Source organism: Camelus bactrianus, chromosome 21 (genome assembly GCF_048773025.1).
Source record: "Camelus bactrianus isolate YW-2024 breed Bactrian camel chromosome 21, ASM4877302v1, whole genome shotgun sequence".
In the NCBI taxonomy this organism is placed as follows: Eukaryota; Metazoa; Chordata; class Mammalia; order Artiodactyla; family Camelidae; genus Camelus; species Camelus bactrianus.
In genome coordinates, this window is record NC_133559.1 from 17,433,116 (window position 1) to 17,454,582 (window position 21,467).

Sequence of the window (21,467 nt, forward strand, 5' to 3'; positions counted from 1 at the left end):
CAACGGATAAAATACTTACCAGATGGCATTTAGGCTAGATTAAGATAAACTTGATGGAGAAAGTCACACATGGGAGGAAAGCAAACATGTATGTGCGTGCGTGTGTGTGTGTGTGTGTGTGTGTGTGTGTGTGTGTGTGTGTGTGTGTGTTGGGCATGTAATTTGCTCTGATGATGCAGTTATCAAAGGGAGGGAAAGAGGCTTTGGGCTGGACAGGCCTATGAGTCCCAGTTTTGTTTTAGTACCATCTTCTCTTATCACTTCTATCCCTAAGTTAACTCCCCAGTGCTGGCAACTGGAGTCCTCCAACCACTCTGATTTATGATATGCTGGAGCAATTATTCTCAATCCTGTCAGCACTTAAGAATAACCTGGGGAACTTTTGAAAAACACCAATGTCTGAACCTCACCCTAGACCCATCAGATCAAGAGCTCCTGAGCCAGGCCCAGACAAGAGGATCCTTGAAAACCTTCCTGTATGACTCACACGTACAGCCAAGGTTGAGACCCGCTACTACAGAGGTTTTAAAATACATCATCCTGCTGCTCGTAAATTATAGCCTGCATTCTGGATATGACTCACGAGCAATCTTGAACCTCAAAGAACTCCAAGAGACAATACAAATCATTGTAAGCACTCATCTTTAGCACACATTCGTTTCCCAACAACTTCTAGGCCCTCCCTGTTGCTGTTCCCAGCAGACCTCTCTTATCTTACGTCTTGGAGCTTCCCTGGCCAAACATCCAGTGACGTGAAAAAGTAAATATCTTGACAGTTTAGGCTAGTTTGGATGTAGGCTCTTGCTACTCATTGTTGAAAGCATCCTAACTCCTGCAATTCCTCCAGAGACTGCTGAGGACTTGGAGCCAATTGCTGGAGGCCTCACCTGGAATCGTTCCCCTGAGCATAAGTTTATCACATAGAAAACAAACCGTGGTTACCCAAGAGGAAAGCAGGGGTGGAGGGGAGGGATAAGTTAGGAATTTGGGATTAACATACACACACTACTAAACATAAAGGAGATAAACAACAAGGGCCTACTGTATAGCACAGGGAACTTTAGTCAATATCTTGTAATAATCTACAATGGAAAAGAATCTGAAAAAAATATGCATATAACTGAATCACTTTGCTGTGCAACTGAAACTAATACAACATTGTAAATTAACTATACTTCAATAAAAGAAAAATAAGAAATAAAAAGAGTATAAGTTTAATGCACGTACAGTTTACCATGCATCTTTAAACTAGGTTATCATGTTATCTTTCTCACAGCCTTATATATTAGTGAGGCATTACTGGGATTTGTTTTTCACAGATGAGGAGATTGTAGTCAGGAAGCTTTCTGGTTCAAATTCCTAGAGCTAGAAGGGCAAGACCCCCAGGTCTTTTGATTCCTACTCTGTGATTCCTTTCATTGTTTCATCAAAACTACAGTCCACTAATTACACATCAACATTTAGAAATAATTGCCAAATCCAGTATTTATAAGGTTAATAACACACACATACTAATTTGCACTATGAATTTCTGCTGTTGTTGGCAAAGTGTGCTCAATAGTCCCTGAGGAACTTCAAGAACTAAATATTAAATCGGTAATTTTCAAAGTGTGGTTCTAGGAACCCACAGCATCAGCATCCCTAGGAATTTGCTAGAAATGCAAGGTCTCTGACCCTCCTCCAGACCTACTGAATCAGACACTCTGGGGTAGAGCCCAGCAATACTCATTTTCACGAGCCCTCCAGGTGATCCGATGCATGCTGTAGAACCACCATACACAAGGTATCTCAGAAAACTCTACCCAAATTCTGGGGGTCACTCGGTAAGGAGTAATATAGTGATACTAAAGCCTGTCTAACCTCGACTCATTCGTATTTATTCCAGAGCTCACAGCGTAATCCCTAGGCCCTCTCACTTCCTAGTAGTAATGGACTTGAGATGTTTTGGAGAGACTCTGCCAATAAGCATTCCAAAAGCCTGGATGATTCTTCTTGTTTTTCTTCTTCTCCTCTTCCTCCTTCTAACAGCTTTATTGCAATATAATTTATACACCATACAATTCATCATTTAAGGTATATAATTCAATGGCTTTTAGTATTTTCACAGAGTTGTACCACCATCAGCACAATCAATTTTAGAACAGTTTTTTAAATCATCTAACAAGAAATCTTGTACCCATTAGTAATCACTCTCCATTTCCCCTCAACCCTTTAGCCCTAGGTAACCACTAATTTACTTTCTGTCTCTATGGATTTGTCTAACTTGACATATCATATATATGGAATCATTCAATATTTGGTCTTTTGTGACTGGCCCTTCACTTAGCATAATGTTTTCAAGGTTCTTCCACATTATAACATGTGTCAGTACTTCATTTCTTTTTAATGCCAAGCAATGTTCCACTGTATGGACATACCACAGGCTATCCAACCATCATAAGTTGGTGGACATTTGGGTTGTTTCCACCTTTTGGCTATGAACATTCATATACAAGTTTTTGTGTGGCTCTATGCTTTTATTTCCCTTGGATGCATAACTAAGAGTGGAGTTGCTGGGCTGTATAGTAATTCTGTGTTTAACTTTTTGAGGAACTGCCTGGCTGCTTTCCAAAGCAGATGCACCATTTTACATTCCTACCAGCAGTGTATGAGTGTTTCAATTTCTCTACATCCTCACCAATACTTTTAACTAGGTCTGAGTTCTTCTGAAAGCTATGGAAAGCCACAGACATTGTGGTGAGACTTTTTGGAGACTGGATTCACTCCTACCTGGCAGCTTCCTCACAGATATAGTTCCTTCTTGAGAAATTCTAAATATACTGCTTTGGCCTGATCTCAACAGGGAGCCCTGGAACGGGTTTCAAATCAACACAGCCCTCTGTGTGAGTTACTTTTAGACTTTCAGGATTGGAGACGATCCTGTTGTATGTTGCCAGTTAAAACAATATACATTCACGGTGTCACTCTAGAGTAGACATAAGTCCACTGGAGTAACCTGGGCATGCCTGTTGGCTCTGTGTCCAAGCTATTGGGAAGGTGGAGGGCATGGCTTATCCTAGTGCCTGGATGAAGGTGACAGCCCCAGCTAAACAGATGCTTAAACTAAAATATTGACTGGAAATTATTGGAGGATTCTATTTTGCACACCTTCTTTTTTTTTTTCCCCTTTTAACTTCTATGTATCATTAGGATTTGCAGCTCTCTGCGGCCAAAGTACAGGGTTTTCATATATATGCTGTCAGGAAAGATGACAAGTGTCCGCTGAACCATTCATAGCTTCCCTCCAAAAAGAATATCCATCATCTTCATACTTTGCTGAGGAAGGTCTTAAATAATCTTGGCAAACCAGGCTGTCCTCTTCTTCCTCAAGCTTGCCACTTTCTGCATGATCTTTTGCCTTCTTAAGATAGAACCTACCTTTGTGCCATTTGAAGTTAGCCTTGAGAGCTACCAGTGAAGTTAAAAATGCTCATATTAGAGGCAGTAGAGAAAGAGTAAGAGCCCAAGTTATGGAGAGAGAGGAGAGGAGATTGGGAGGGGTAGAATAAAGTGCACCTACTGTGTGCTAGACACCCTACTATGTGCTTTACATGTGATAGACCGGGTACTCTTCCAACAGTTCTAGGATAAACATTTTGTGGAAATGAGAAAATGAGGTTCAGAGGGAATTAGTAACTTGCCCTAATTTCACAGCTAGCACAAGGCACAAAAGGGGCTTCACTGAATTCATCAGTCTGTTTCTCTTAATGAGGAGTGTATATTATCCCAGATAGTGACAGGACCTCAGAGCAGTGGCCCACGATCCTGAAAAGAGCAGGGGCTCCTGGAATCCAAATATCTGGGTTAGAATTCTGGTTCTACAAGCAAATCAAATGACATTAGACCAGAGTTTTTTGACCTCGGCACTATTGATACTTTGAGCCAGATAATTCTTTGTGATGGAAACTGTCTTGTATATTATAGAATGCTGAGCAGCAACCCTGGCCTCTGTCCACTAGTTGCTAGTAGCATCTCCCCTCCTGACAATGTGACAACCAAAAATGCCTCCAGACATTGCCACACGTTCCCTGGTGGCGGCAAAATCATCTCTGGTTGAGAATCACTGAGTTAGACAAATCTGTTCTATTATCTGTAAAACAAGAGATAATAACCACCATGAGATTTTGGGGAGAATCAAAGCAAATCCCTATCTTGCAAAGCCTTTGTAAATTTTAACACTTGACATAAATGTAGGCTGTCATTATCACTTCAGAGAAACACTAGACACTGGATGGAGGGTCTCATCATACAAATCAGTGTGATAAACATCCCAGGGCCCTACAGGCAGCTGAATACCCTCGTGCAGATATGTGACAGGTGGGATTAGCTGGGAATGAGCAAAACTGGGAGGGTGCTGTGTCACCACTCTCAGGAGCTCCATTAATTCACGTAGATGAATGTGGACGGCAGAGGTCAGTGAGAGTGAGTTTTCAGGAAGAGACGTCAGGAGGACAGGGCTGGACAATGAAGGAAGAGTGAGGGAGGAGGATTTGGGAGGTTCGGAAGCAACAGGCAGAAGGAGGAGCCTCCAAGGTGGAGAGGGAGGTCTTCACATGCACTGGAACCAAGGTTGTGTCTGGGGAGTTAAGTCAGGTTAGCTCTGAGGCACTCACGGAAGGAAGCTCGCAGGGCTAAGTGCCTAATTAGCATTCGGGGGATCTGTGAGGATGAATGAAGCCCAGAGACATGTAGGCTGCTGGAAATATTGCTTCAGTGAATACATTGTGTACTTGTAAGTGAAACAACAGACATCCGAATACATGTAATCAGGAGATCGTGACCTGCTAGAGAACACCCTGAAGGAATGTCCATCCCAGTGGGGGAATGTGGATGCAGATGAGAAACAAAGAAAACAATTCAATCAGAAGGCACTTAAGGGATGTCATTCCAAGCCAACTTTCCTAATTTGAGATCCGCCTTACAAATACTTTCGCCTCTGTACACAAACCACACGATCTAGCAGGGAGCAGACTCTCAGTGCATATTTACATCCTTCCATTTGCAGGGCTTGACATGATCCGGTTCATCCTTGCATTGGTAGAGGTGGTAAAGCTGGCTTTACTATTTCCATTTTACCAATCTGGAAATGGAGGCTTTGAGAGGCAATGTCTAAAGTTATAGACGTTTTGAGTGACGGGGTGCTGATACAAACCTGTGTCTCCCAGTTCCAAATCGGGGATCCTGAAGCACCCCACATTGTTCTGATGGTCAGTCTCAGCTTTCTCAGGGGTCTGGAGGACTTGGCATCATGAGACTTGGTGTGTCCCATAGGGAAGCAAGGTGACACATCCTGAGTGCCTTGGAAGATCCAGTTCATGAACGTTTACCAACCCCTTCCCTCTGACCATTTAGCAGGAGAAGGAGCCTCCTTAAAGGGGACTTTCCACTCCAGGGGAGAGTATTTCCACTGTCTCTGCCAGTTGCCCCCCCAGCATGGTCTGTCCGCTGCTTCCTCTGGTCATGTTGGTCCCTTAACTACGATTCATGCTCCTGCTTGCTTTCCCGCGCTGCACACTTGGACGTCCTTTGACGTTGTACAAGCACTTAACCTCTGTGGGCTTCAGAAGCTGGACTTGGCCACCTAGGAAGCTTGTCATCTCTCCCAGCTCTAAAAACACATGCCAGCTCCAAACCAGTGTTTCTCAAAGTGAGGTCCTCAGACCACCTGCGTCAAGGAATAATGTGCTAGAGGCAGATTCCTGGGGTTCCATCAGCCCTACTGAAGTGGAACTCCTGGAGATGGGGCCCCAGAATCTGTGTTTTCAATGAGCTCCCCCTCTCCCCAGCAGGCTTTCATGCACAACCAAGTTTACAACTATAGGCTAGGATGCGTATTCATTTCCTGTGAATGTGTCTGACTTCATGCATTTCCCTGAGTGAGGCAGAACCAGGCAAGGCTCCTCTGCCAACTCCCCAGCTGCTGGCCCAGGTCCAGGTGTGCCCCCGGCACCACGGCCCATGGGCTGCGGTGAGGGCTTTATCATCCTGCTTTCATGGCGCGCACCGGCGGCCTCCGGCTCACACACCGGCCACGAGGACAGCAACAGAGCAGAACTGAGAACCACAGCAAAGGCAGCAGCCCAGCCTCCCCTCCGGTCCCCGTCAGCATCTTGGAGCTGAGCATGCTGCGTGTTAATGACTTCTATTTTCTATCCCAGCTTCTTAAAACGCTGCAATATTAACATCTACCAAAATAATTCAACACTCTCTGGCAGGGCGATTGCTTCATCTGAGCAGCAGCACTGATAGAGGCTGCAGCATTTCTGCTATGTTGCCAGAGCCATGAAGGGTGTGTGTGCGTGAGTGTGTGCGTGTGCACACGTCTGTGCGCATTCATGCACTCATACCTACGTGCACATACTTTACTTGTAATCTACATGAAATTAAATAACACAGTATGTGGAAAGTGCCTGAAGAGGGCCTCGTACTAAAAAAAAAGGGGGGGGGGGTCACGGTTTTGTGAGTGATGCACTGGACAATCTCCATTTCACTTTCCTTTCCCACATGCATCAGGACAAGTCAAAGGGATTCCTGATCTGTTTCCTGGACAAGATTTGCCTTTGACTTCCTGAAGGGAACAGTTTGCAAAGATGTGCATTTGGATGGAGCAATATGAGTGGAAGGTAGACTATTGGTGGGCAGAAGTGGGACTGGCTTCACAGTGAAGAAGGAACCACAAGGATGCCCCCCATCATCATGTAAGTGAGGAGCACATTCTTCTCCCATGGGGTAGCTGTCAGCCACAAGCAGTCACTTCTCCTTCCTACAAAGTGCCCTGGGAAGTTTTATGCACTGCATTAATGTGCTCTCCTGCCCTTGGGTCCTGGCTGGGCTTGGCCAATGGGAGGCACCAGGAGAATATTAAAGGATGAGAGGAAAGGGTCAAAATATTCATTTCCCTGCCTGCCAAGCCCTGGTAGGCAGTGGCTGGGTTTCTCACCATGAAGCCTCAGCTTCTGTTGGCTGATCCCTCTTCCAAGGCTAGATTCCAGTAACATCACCCTTTATCCTGCCACTTCCAGCCTGGGAGCACTGTTTCAGCTGTTTCTAGTGTAGCTGGCCCAGGTGTGGGTGTTCACCCTTAATCCTGCTCACATCTTTGTACATGGTTCTTTCATTTATTCTCTCCAGTCATTCCTCCTGAGTATGTACCTACTTCCTGCCGGGATCTGACTGATACAAGAGATAACTGGCTGGATTCAATACAAGGCCAATTCTGAAACATGATGACAGTCCCCAGCTCTGGCCATTGGTCTCCAGCTGCTTGTGGCTGTTAGAGACCATGCAGACTCTATCCTTGGAGATATTCCTGAGCAAAGGAAAATGACAATTCACTGACCTGTATTCCCACATCAGTGTGTCTCACCGTGGCACACGCTTTCACACGCATGATATTGAATGTCATCTCTGTACGCTCTGAAGGATATCTTATCCCTATTCTTCGAAGCAGATGATTGATGCTAAAAGAGAAACTTGCCCAAGGTCACCTAGCTGGTGAAGATAATCTGTTTTAAAGTCTGGTAGAACACAAAGCTTTTCCTTTCAAAATGAGGGCTCTCTCAGGGTTGTATCAGAATCACATAGATGGCTTGCAAAAAAAAAAAAAAAAAAAAAAAAAAGGGAGATTCTTGGTCCCCATTCAGAGCCTGCTGCAGGTCTGGAGAAGGACCTGGAATGGGAATCCACAATGAACCTGCCAGTTCCCTCTTCTCTGCCCCTGCAAAGCTCCTCTTTTAGATCTCAGCTTAAGTCTAATTCCTGGGGAAGCCTTCTTGACTTTCTTGACTCAGACAAATTCCCAATCTCACTGTCACGATCCTGCATAAACGTTCTTCATAGCCTTTATCACAATCACAATTTTATATTTACTTGTGTAATTATTTGATAACATCTGATTTCCCCAACTAGACTACACATTCCATCAGGGCAAGTTCTGTGTCTGATTTTACTCACTGGTGTGTTTTCAGGTACTGTGCCTGGTACATTCTTGGCGTTTAATAGATGTTTATCAAATGTCTGTTGACTGGATCACATGATCCAAGAGGTCAATTTCAGCCTTTTGATTCTATAAATACTTGTTTGTCTGCTGCCTCTTAAGACATTGAATTTAGATCAAGAAGTAGCTTAGAAAGGATGGTTTTCTCTGACTTACATTGCTTGCCATGACCCCAGTATATCCAAGCAGCTGCTGTCTGGTGAGCTGGGTGATCAGCCATCTGAAAGCAGGGGACTTGCCTGTGGGTTCACCGCTGTATCCCCAGAGTCCATCACAGGGACTGGTGCATTGACCTCAGGTGCTGAATCAGCCTTTCCCTGCATGGATGAGTTGAAACAGGACAGCATCAATGAAGTAAAGGTACGCTCCAATCCTCCTTCCTCAGTTCAGATTTTTCCCCCTCAAAAAAATGCTTCCAGGAGCCACTGAAGCAAGGCTTGAACTAATGTGGTCCCCTGGCTTGTGACCTTACAGAGAGAATAATCAACAATCAACAGCACACCACGTGGCAATATCCAAAATGAGATGGCTCTAGGAAAAAAAATATAATTCATGGAGAGAAGACGCAAATCTGCAAAAAGTGTCATGCTGTGTAATCCAAAGTAACCAATGGCATTGACTAAAGAGAAGCCTCCAATTGCATAAAAAATGCAAAGAAGTTCTGGTCTTTTTAGCTACATGTATATGATAATACAATAAGCAGTGTCATGTAAAACCTTCTCTCTCTTTCTCTCTCTCCACGTATACATGTGTGTATGTGTGTGTATGGATGTGTGGCTGAAGCAGATAGCTCATTTCAATTGGACGTCCCAAAGAGAATGCACTTTATTTCAAAAGGCACCAAATGATTTTATTCTGATAAGCTCAGTAAACTAGATTATCAGTACATTCTGAGGTATTTTGATTTTATTTGACCTCACGCCCCACAGTGCACCCAATGGTCCTTGTTCTCTCTCAGGCAGGGGCATGCTTACCCTGTTCATTTTACTACAACAGATAGTGATGGTTTTGTAAGGCCTGCTGGAGTAGGTTAAATCATGTCCCCCCAAATTCGTGTCCATCCAGAACCTCAAAATGGACTTTCTCTGGAATAATGGTCTTCGCAGATGTAATTAGTTAAGAATCTCAAGATGAAATCATCTTGGATTTAGGGTGGCCAATGACTGGTATCCTCATAAGAAGAGCAAGAATGCAGAGACACAGAGAAGGGGGTGACGTGAAGATGGGGCAGAGACTGGAGCGATGATCTACCAGCCAAGGAACTCCAAGAGTTGCCGGAAGCTGCACAAGCTGGGACGAGGCAAGGAAGGATTCTCGCCTAGAGCCTTCAGAGGGAGCATGGTCCTCTTGACGCCTTGATTTCAGACGTCTAGCCTCCAGAATGGTGAGAGAATATGTTTCTGTTGTTTTATGCCACCAGGTTTGAGGTTATTTCTTGTGGCAGTCCTAGGAAATGAATACACTTGGGTTCTAGGCGGTTCTACCCATCCCTGGAGCGATACAGTCATCTTCCAGTCACACACTTGCCAGGCTTCTCAGTCTCCTTCAAGCACCTTCTTCTTTCTCTGTCTCTGACAGCACTCTACCTGCTCTGGGTGGCCGCTCCACATCACGGCATTGGCTCCTGAGCAACGGCGGAGCTGAGGGACTGCATGACGTACTCATGCAGTACGGTGAGAGGCAGGGCGCTCTCAGGGAAGAGGAGAGGGGCACCTCCATCAAAGGGGATGAGAAAATGGCAGGAAACGGGTGGATAAATGTTCCTTCCACCGACTGCTCCAAGGGACACTTTCTCCTTTCAAACATTCCAGAGAAGCCCTGACTCTCCAGGGAACATGCCTGCCTGTGCTTCACCTCTTTCCTCATCTCACTCGCACCCAGATCTGCATCTCCCAAATAGAGACTTAATGCTTTAGTCCTTGCCTCAGGCTCTGACTTTCAGAGGACCCTGGGAAGACAGGATGGCATAAATTGAGTAAATTAGTGAATGTCTCTGGGCCTCAGTTTCTTCCTCTGTAAATTGGGAAAATTGACATTTTCTACCTCATACAATTTTGTGAGAATTAAATAAGTCAACATATATAAAATACTTAAAAGGTACCAGTGACGTAATAAGTGATAAAATAATGTTAATAGTTACAAGGTGTGAGATTTTGGTTTTAATACCAAATGCTAATGAGAATTCTCCCTTAAGCCCTAATCCTTTAAGAACCATCTGATAACTACATAAATATCTTACTTTAAAGTGATCAGAAAAAAGAAAGAAAGGAGGGGAAAAAAAACAAACCAGCATGTGGAGAGAGTAATTGGTGGAAAAGGGCCTGAGAGTAAACATTGTTTTTGCCAGTTCTCAGTTCATAAATCTTTCTTTAAAAAGAAAAACAAAAAAACTGATTACCATAACAGAGAAAAAAATTTCCAGTTCCTTTTGACAAAGGCAGAGGGTACATGGCTTAGCTCTGTGAGCAAGTTTATCAGCAGAAACCACTTCACAGATAGAACAAAAGCTGCCATCCCCACGGTTCTGTGCTGGGCATCAGGCTGAACTCTATATGCTCGTCAACACATTTGATCCCCACATTTGATTTAATCCCTTTGAGATGGGATTATACACATTTTAGAAATGAGAAAACTGTTCGGGGAAGGACATAAGTAATTGCCCAAGGCCACACAGCCACATGGTAGAGCACCTGGGATTTGAACCCAAGAATTCTGACTTCAAAGTCCATTGTCTAATGTTTCCCTATAGTGTGTGTTTAGCTTCAAAGCCAGACGCTTATGACAATGATGGAAAAGTACCGAAGGAGCAGAGGGTAGCATACAAGTTTCCCCATAGGAGTAACCTGTTTCCTCAAACTGCTTGGATTGGATACCCTTACAAGTGAGATTGCATAGTTCTGAAAGGAGTGCTCCACGCCCGGCAACCCTTGTCCTGTTAATTAGGAGCTACACACACACACACACACAAACACACACACACACACACTTCTTAACATTTGAAACAGACCCAGGAAACATTAAAAAAAAAGTGGCTTACAGGAAGCGCATGGTTCCAAACCACAGTACTAACGCACACTGCAGAAAGCCAAGGTCAACAGCATGGAGGGTGAGTCTCCTTAAACAAAACTTCCCCAGCACTGCTCACGTGGGGGAGTCGGAGGTCTGTGTGAACACCACCCCCGGGCAATAGCACCCGACTCCCTGACGCAAGTCCCTCCCTTGTTCCAGTCTCAGCTTGCCCTTCGGGTGCGGGGACTCTGCTCGCCTGGCCCAAGAACGATGAATTCGGCTGTGCGGGGGGTACTGGGAAGAGCAGTAACTTTCCTGAGCCACAAGAACTGACATTTTCCCATGGCTAATCAGGAAGGACCTAAGCACTGTAATGTTAGTAAATCCCTTAGAGCTCCTGGGATAAAAGACATTACATAAGCATTAATTACTATTGCAGTTGGAAGGAAGAAGAGCTACTACAGTAAGTATTTTGAAAGGCTGGCATGGAAGGCTTTGAGCCAGGGCTGACTTACAATGCCTTTTGCTGCTCCTTTCACTGAAGGCATCATCACACAGCTTCCCTGCAAATCAGCTTGCTGGCTGTCTGTCCACTTGATGGACGGTAGGAAGGATAAGAACATTTCCCCTGGAAAATGTGTTCTTAAAATGTACTCGGACTCATTAAAAGCAGGATGAAACATATGGAAGTACGGACAAAAGGGTTTTTTGCATTTCTTCCATTCTTCTCTTCTATGGGGACTGTACTATGGAAAAGACAATTACTCTGAATGACTTGGACACTTAAGTGTCACTCATTTCTAGAATGATTTTGTTGGATTGTTTATAAACAATCCTTTTGCCACTTTAATTGGAGTTGTATAAATGCTACATCTGAGTTTGGAAAAGGTATTCGCTTTGGAAAAAGTACTTTCTTCCCATCCTGGAATGTAAAGTACTTGTGCATATTAAAGCAAAAGCATCCATGAAAGCTTGCTGGGAGCTCGGATAAGTCATCAAACCTCTCTGAGCCTCGGTTTCATTTGTTAAACAAGGTGATGGTATTAAATGAGAAGCCCTTTCCAACTGGAACACTTAGTAATTCTATATTTAAAATATATTGTTGGGGGAGAAATACTCTTTTTTAGTGTAGTCAAAGCTTCTGTCTCTGAAACCTCAAAGTCACTACTAAATTGCTAGTTGTGGGGGAAAAAAAAATCAATTCTTGAGAAAGACTTGGAGCTGTCCTCTCATAGTCTGCCCCTGCTTCTTCCCCAGAGCTGCATGAGTCAGCAACAAGAATTACTCTTAACTATCCAAAAGTATCATGACTTTCCTTACTTTCTGGCCTTTGCACAGTCTTCCAAGGGCACAGCACACTTCCCATGCCTTCTTCCCCATTCGCTGCGCTCACACCGATCCACCCTGCAGACTTCAGCTTCGATGGCACCTCTCTTGGGAAGTCTTCCCTGAGGCTCCCATCAGGTTAGTGTCCCACCTGTGCCTTCCTGTTTAAGTGCCCCTATTATACCACTGCCCAAAACTCAGTGCACTTGCCTGTTATTTTATAGAAACTTCCTCTAGACTGTAAGATCCCTGAAGGGAGAAATTTTGTGTTATTTACCCCTACATCCTATTTCTAACAGAGTATCTGGCCCCATAGTAGCTGTTCAATACATATTTATTGTTGCTATGATAAAATTGTAAACTCTGAGCAGTCTTCGATCAACAGTTCAGCAACAATTTAGTACCTCTGAGTAACATTTTCACATTTGCTGTCAGTTGGTTCTTCTAGGTGCCCATTACCACGGTGAGCGGCTCCATGAATCACCAGCATGGTTAGGCTACCCAAGGGCATTTGGGCATTTACCCTATGACCAGCTGAGAAACATGCTGTTTTTACTTTTCTGGGACAGAGAAGGAAGGACAATCTGCAGAGTCTCTCTAGGATGCTGGAATCGGGCATCTCCCTTGCCCTCTTTCAAGAGATGACCCAGATCTGTGAAGGTGCACTCGGACGAGGTTTGCCCCCAAGACTTCCTGAGAGAATGACAGAGGAGGACTTGTTACCATTTATGGCGAGTCCAATGCAAAGTTCCCCAAACCCCACAAGGACTAGAACACCCCAAATCCAAACTTTGAGGAAGGAGACCCATCTACAAATTTTGACTTTGAGTCCTTTAAAAGAGTAGTCCAGAGAAAGCCAAGGATCAGCATCTGAATACAAAGTGTTTTACATCATAATCGTCTTCATAAATATCATCCAGTGATGCACTCATCCCTCTGCCTCTTAATTGCTATCTGATTTTGACCCAAGTGTCTTTACTTTCTGAGGACACATTCTTTCCTTTGTAAAATAAGGGAAGCAGTACTCATCTGGGGAGGTTATGGTGAGAATTACTCTGCTCCCTTTTCTTTCTCATTGCCAGTTTATAATCCAACAGATAATATTCCAACTGACAAAAGGAAGTTGATTTGATGAAAGGAGTCTAGGATATTTGTTTTTGAATTTGCCTTCTGGTCCTGGGTTGGAGAAAGGAAGGAAGTAAAGGTATAGTTATGGTTCAAAGCCCAGAAGTCTTTGATCAGGTTCATGGAGACTCCTCTTCTCCTAGCAGATTAGAGATGTTGGAAGAAAGGAATTATTGGGACTTGAGATCAAACCCCTGCTCTTCAACATTCCTTGACATCTCAAGTAAGTAAACTTAATTCGCTGAGTCTCCTCCATTGTAAAAATTGGGATAATGAGATCCAGTTCTCAAGAGTATTATGACGATGAAATGATAATTGTGTCTTTGAGGCGCTCAGTTAACACCTGACTCAGAGAAACTGCTCAGGAGTTAAGAACGACTCCTGCACTCTTTTCTAGGCTGCCACAGTCCTGCCCTCTGAGACTCAGTTTCCACTGCTCATCCGGGAAGCACAGCAGTGCAGCCTGGGATGCTTTCACCTGCTGCGGCTTAGAGAACTCACTCAGATAAGCAGGTGCATGGGGGAGTGGTGAGGGCAGGGGTTCTGCAGTCAGCAAGAACCGCCTTTGGCACTTGGAGTTATTTGAACTCTAAGCCTGTGAGCGCCCAGTTGTAAAGTAGGGGATAATAGTATCTACCTCATAGGATTGTTGTGAGTATGAAATGAGAAAATCGCACTGCTTTGTAGTAAGCACTCAATAAATGCTATCTGTTCACTATTTTAGGAAATAAGAGTTCAACTCAAATGCTTCCCTTTCTCTGCAGAGTTTCCTGATCACACATCTAAGATGTAATTGCTGTGAGCTGCCATGACACATTGCCTGTATTTCTTTCCAGCATGAAATTGTCATGCTGCCATGTGTTAAAATTAGCAGCTTACACGAGACGCCCACACAGAGCTGTGTGCTTCTTGAGGACCAAGCCTGCTTGTTTCAGCAGTGAGCTCCTCACAACCAGTGAGGGTACAGAGGAAAGGTTCAAAAGCCATTGTTCAACTGAACTGAAATGACGAGTTAAAACAGAAAACTCCTTCTGCCAAACATGAGAACTGGGAGGAGAGACGCTATGTCTCCTCAACAACAACAAAAGCAGCAAGAAACAGATTTAACAGTCACCCTGAAAGGGTTGGTTGGGAAATTGGTTGAGAGTGAGAAGAAGTAATAATTCCATTTTATAAGAAAAAAAAAATCATTGAGAAAAATATTTATGTGTTAGAAGGAAAGGACTTAACTCTTAAAGTTAATGATATCAAACAAGTTGTTTGGAGAGCACTGAGATGCATGAATTGGGCAATTTTCCCCAGGTTTGCCAGGAAAGGGAATGAAGGTCACTCAACACCTGGCAGTTCAACCTCTCAGATTCAACTTTATTTACTGTCACTCGGCTACAGACAAAGCCGTTTACACAAGTGTACGTAGAATAGACATTCATTGGTGGACCACTCATAACGACCATTTGTGAACTCTACAGCTTGTCACCCGTGTGCAGACAGCATTTTACGGACAGACTCTGAGACGGGTGGGGGGATGAAGTGAGGAGAGGGAGGAATGGCAATTATAAACCTCTTCGGGTTTCCACCCACCCCGCTTCCTCCTTATCTGGGAAATTTTACCTTCTCCGTTATTGTCCAAGAGTCTGTTGTGCAAACGCCTGACACCTGACAGACCTGCTGGATGAGAACTGCGGTATGAGGTTTCAGATATGAGGGCTAGATACGGCAGTAATTTTCCATGAAACAAAAGCAAACAGCATCCTCCGACTCCAGGGCTTCATCAGAGGAGACCAAAACACTTGCCACCAGTACCAAACGTGTGAGCAGGATGCGGTGCAGGAGAAAGAGATGGAGGGGGTGTTTATTCATGCACGTATGCAGCCCCTGTCCTAAATCAGAGCCAAACTGGAGGCCAGTACACCTAAGAAATGCAGTGTTTCACCAATACAATTCTAGCTCCTCATCAATGTTAACGAGCCATTTATAATTATGGTGAAAAATGGTATTTTTCAAAACTAAATTTAACATCTATCATTTGCCTGAAAAGCCCAGAGGATATTGGTGTTAGTGGGGATGATTCTAATTCTATTCTCCTAGAAGTCCACAGACTTTTGTCCATGTCTGGGATCTGCCTTGCTCTCATACAGAATGTCAGGTAAGTTGCTTAACCATACAGGTTTGGGACGGGGTGCACAGTTTCCCAACTGGTAAAATGAGATGGCTGGTGTAGCTTATCTCCGAGACTGTGATTCTCAGCATTCTGAAGATCACAGACAACTTTGAGCATCTGATGAAAACTCTAAACTCTAAACTTTCCGGAAGAAAGTGCATACATTAGACTATCAACATACATTTTCAGGGTGTTATGGATGCCTTGAATCCATCCACAGACCATGGATCCCTGCTCTAAAGGATTCTTTCCTAATATTTTTTGATTACGAATTCCTACCAAGAGAGGATAAACCACAAGGGTACTGCTCCTGCCTTCAAAGATACCAATTTTAAATACAATATTCCAGAGAATGTCAGGATAAAAATGAAAAAATATCTGGTATTTCCTAACTTTTAACCCATATAGTATTACAATGTTTTAATCAGACAACTTCAAATTATAAGTCTTAGTTTCCTTTCTGTATATTTATAAATAAAATTAAAATTTCCTAACGAACCAAATTTTCTACTTGCATTATATTTCAAAGATATTTCCCCAGGAAAAAAAAAATTGAAGCTAGACTGTAAATATAAACTAACAATCACACTTTAATAAAAACTAATATGTACCTGTGAAGCCTCATTGGCCTGATTTAAGGAACCACCCCCATGTGACCACCGTTTTAGAACATCAGGAAAACAAACTTGAGGGGTGACCACTTAGCAGAAGCACTGTGTCCATACAATCAGTTTCCCTTTAAAAAATCTTCTTTGTGAACTGAAGGATTTTAAAGATTGATCCAGGAGACAAGTCAGGAGGATGGCGAGAGGTGACAAGCACAGGAGATTTCAACAAAGGAGGAAAATGTCAAGCAAATATCTCCATTTGGAGGAAGAAGGATTAAGTATCCTAGTACCTTCCAAATCACATCCTTTTTTCCTACTTAAAAAATTGTTTGGACTGTCTTATTCATCGACAAATTTCCAAAGCCCCTGTCAGCCTCTGGCCCATTGTTCTTTTTGTAAATTCTCTTCTTCCTTCCTCCCATCTTTTAACAAAAAATTAAAAAATGATCAGAGTAGGAAGCAAAAATATCTGTATGTACCTCATCCTCCTGTTGCAGTGTCTCAAATTCTATTAGATTCAGTTCCTTGGGCCAGTGTGTTAAGTGCCCAACCTGTCCCTGTTTATGCTGTAAATATTTCTGGAGTGGTTAAGATTTTAATGGGATTGTAATAATTAATACGATGTGAAATGTGGTCTCCCAGTTTAATTCCTCACAGTTAGCTGAGACTGGGCATCGAGGAAACCCAATGCTGAACAAGGACAGGTAAGTTCTGACGTACATCGGGAAGACAGGAAGACCAGAAGGGACACCTGAAGACTAAGGACACGGCTGAGAGGGGATGTGGTGGGAGGAGAGGGCACCTGGAGCAACGAAAACGCCAAAAGAACTCATGAAAAACACACAGGGCAAGCTGCCTCCTTTTCCATTTCACCCCAAATAATTCCAATCGGTTCACCAGAAATTGTATGTACCACTTTTATCCTGAACGTGGCAGTTGTTTTCTTTGGAAAACTTTGCACATGGTAGGCAGTAAAAATATTTGTGGCATGAATGAAATTATCACCAACACCCCTGAGCCATATGATTAAGTTAAAAATCCTTCTCATTAAAATGTGGTTCTAAAGCTGAGGCCCCCTTAGTGCTGACTGACTTTAATCAGGGACAGTATGGCCATCTGTCTGAATTAAATGCCTGGAAGGTCACTCTCCATAATTCTGCATCCTATGTTTTCTTTCTAGTTATGGGATCTGTGCATTTCATTCTATTATTTTTTGCATGGCTTTCACTGTGACCACATTGAGACTATGAATACTCTATTACTCATGATATCAGTGACATTTATGGGATATCTAACAAGTGCCAAGCATTAGAGAGAATGTCTGACAAGGCATCGGTCAATTTGCATCAGGTGTATGTTAACACTATTCCCATTTTACAGATGGGGCAGTTGAGTTTGGGAGTTCAAAGTCCTTCAGTTAGTAAGCTATGGCACAGGCCTCCATCCCCCATGATGTGTGCTTCCAAGTCAGGACTCTCAGGCAATCTGTGCAGCTCTGCTGGGCAGCGAGCAGGCACTCAGTCAAGGCTGCTGACAAGTGAGAAACAGTTTACCGTATTAACTGCAAATTACAGGAGAGCTCAAGACTCCCAAGGAATAATAAACGCTGGGGCCCTGGTGCCCTGTCGGCTCCATTTAGTCTGGACTTGGAAAGCTCTCACTCTTCTAAAGCTGCGTCCCTGAGAGCCCGCGGCTGAGCAGGCAAAACAAGGAGGGGATCTGGCAGGTCTGGGTGCTGCTTTCACGCTCTGCCCAAAGGCGTGGGTGACGCAAGGAAAAGCCGAGCCTGCAAGGGGCCTTGAGAAGTACGTGATTTCTCTCCCGCCCCGTTCCAGTACCGGTGGGGCTCTGTAAACCCAACCTGCAGGTTGCCGCTTTCTGGGCAGAGCAGGGCTGCCAGATGCCATTTCCCTGGGGAGGTAATCTCGCCTGGAGCAGTTCCCATAATCACCGCCTCATTCCTTCTAAGCTAGCCTGGTGGAAACTGCCTTGCACCAGCTAGTGAAGCAGAACCATGTCCCTGTTCTTTCCTGTAGCGCAGTAAAGGCTGGGTCTGGTTTATGCTGGTAACACCAAACCAGCCTGGGCTACCCTGGGTCACACTGCATCCCCCTGTGAAGCAGCTTGGCTTCCTGAGACCCAGCCATCCCAGACCAGGAAGGTCAAACTACCTGCTCTGGCATCTTAACCGTGAGTTCTCATTTAATCATCATCATGTTGCTATGAAGATGATCAGGGTGTCTCTGGTTTCCCAGCTGGGAAGCTGTGACATACACGAGGCACACACCCTTGAGAGTGTCAGAAATGAGGTTTAAACGTAGCCTGGCTGGCTGTGAAGTCCCTGCTCTCCCCGAGACCACACTAGCTTAGAGCCTCTCTCTCATGCTCCTCTCTGCAGGATGCTCAAGTGAGAGAGAGCAGTCCCACTGCCTGCGAGGGTCCCTCTTTCCAGCTGGGGGCTGGATCTGTGCACTGTTTAATCCACGGAGCCAGAGCGGGGCCCCTAAACTCTTCCTCTCCAGCCCACTTCCCATTGCAACTTAATCACATTCGTTAAAACAGGAACACCTGGTTTTGCAGCAGCATTCACCTGAGTCCAAATTCACCTTTAACCACATCCTGGGCACTGCTCTCTGAAATCTTGAAACTTAATCATCACACATCTTACAAAAGCCAGTGCTGTGTCCCTATCTCACGGTGCGATCTTCTAGGCCACAGACCAGGATGCCTGCGCTTAAAGTAGTACAAAGAGCATGGACTCTGGAATTAGACAGGCAGCTCCCAGATTCTATCACTTAATCACTATGTGACCTTAAGCAAGTCGCTTAACCCCTCTGAACTTCAGTTTGCTAATATTTACCTTCCAGGGTAGATGCGAAAATTAGCACTAATATTTATAACAGGCCTGATGGTGAGGGGCTAGGGTAGATTCTTGATAACCAAAAGCGATCTTTTATTATTTCCACCGCTTCACTGGTATGTGGCATAGAGAATGTCTATGCTGTGCCTCAGTTTTCCCGTCTGTAGAATGGAAATAATCTGAGTCCTCTGCTTGTCTAATTCATTTGGACAAAAGCTTTATGAGATAGCGTATCTGCCTACTGTAAAAGATTGAGTTCCCTCAATGACTAAAGGAGAAAAAATTCTGGCCATGCAGATAATTACCCACAGCCATTATTTTATTATACAACTTACACAGCCTTTTGGATAAATGTGACAAGTCACTGGATTTCACATAGAGCATTATGATATGTTATTCCTCATAACTGGATTTCTTGGATGTTTAGAGGAATTTGTATCACTCAGCTATTTAGAATTGACTTGGGCTTGTGCCAGAACAGAAGAGTCGGTAACTTGAGTGAATTCTGTCTTACCTGGATGGACTTTGTAGGTGTGCTGTGGGAGGGGGAAGGAAATCAGATTTAGCAGTATCACTCAAATCCAAGTTGGCCTATAGGCCAAGCAAGCAGAACCTTGTCCCCCAAAAGAAAAGAAACTTGTAGTAAATAAAACACATTTTTCTTTTCTAATTAGACGGTAGTTTCTTTGCGAGATGCTCTTACATCCACACAGGAAACTTTCCCACATCTTTAGATTCCAGATTACTTTCCTTTGGGAAAATAAGCTAGAATTAGCATTTGAAACATGTGAGTGACAACAGGGCATAACAGTATATCTGCTACAAAATAAATTGTGTTTCTTGCCAAAAAAAGGGGGGATCGCCTCTGCAATAAATGAAAGAATCAATGGATCCTGGCTGGAGCATCGTGGTGTAGCGGACAGAACACTAATGTGCGTCTGAGGCCTTTCTTCATCACTAACTAGCTGTGTAGGCCACCTCTAAGATGGTTCCCCAGTGCGTCTCCTGGTTTTCACGCCTTGCTAAAGTCCCCTCCCCTTGAGTGCGTGCTAGACTTAGTGACTCCCTTTTAATGAGCAGAACACAGAAGAAACATCAGATGTCACTTTCAAGATTAGGTTATAAAATGACTGTGACTCTTTGCTGGGTGGCCCGCCCCCTTTCTTGCTGGCTCGCTCAGGGAGACCAGCTGTCACGTTGTGAGCTGTCCTATGAGAGGCCCACGTGGCTGGGAACTGAGGAAAGGCCCTCTGGCCAACAGCTAGCGAGGAACTGAGCTCCTTGGGCTAACAGCCCACAGGGAGCTGAATTCTACCCCAGAGTAAGCTTGGAAGCCAACCCTCCCTGAGGTGAGCCTTCAGCAACAGCCTGATTCTGAGCCAGAGGCATCCAGCTCAGCAGTGGCCCGATTCTTGACCTACAGAAACTGTGAGATAACAAACATTTTAAGCTGCTAAGTTTAGGGGTAATTTGTTACACAGCAATAAATAACAAATACACTGGCTGTATATCCTTAAGCAGTGATTTAATACACTGCACTCCAGTTTCTTCATCTGTAAAAATGGGGATAATGCCACCCACTCCACAAGGCTGTTGTGAGATTTAAACAGTATGATGTAGATGAAAGTTAGGTACGGTATTAAATGTGATATAAAAATAGATATCCATCTCTAGAGAAATTACAGACAGAGGTCCTTTCAGTCTAGGTTGTTTAATATCCGTGGTATGAGCTCCTAGAATGAACAAGTTAGAGGTGTATGCCTAACATTATTATATCTGCTGGGATGATACCCAGGTGCCCAGCTGTGCATTTAATTATTTTAACATTAAATGCCTAGAAACACTTCTCCTTTCTCATTTCATTCAGCTAATAATTAACTCCTATAGTTAAAGTCACAGCATTCTCCATGGGTATTTTAGTTCTCAATTTATGTTAAACTGAAGGACTGCTTTTCTCAAAAGAACACCGAAAAGGAGAAAGGAGAGTGGGTCCTATATTCAACGCCTCAGCAGCTGCCTCTGCCTGACCCCTGGGCCACGGAGTGGGTAGAATGGTGGTGGTCAGCAACAGACGTTCGTGAGGGCTTTCCCCTTGCTCTGCGTTATGCTGACTCCAGACAATGCATCCGATGGTCTTTAGAAGAGGAGATAAGAACCTGGATGAACCACAAGAACTGAGGCCTGTTCACTCTGCTCTATAACATGGAAAAATAGAAGAATATGATATTTAGATAGAACTTTAAAAATTATACAGTGGCTCCTATCTCTTGATTACCCCATAGTATTTAAAACACAATCAATCCTTCCTTCAAAAATTATATTTGGGCCCATACTATTTGCAAG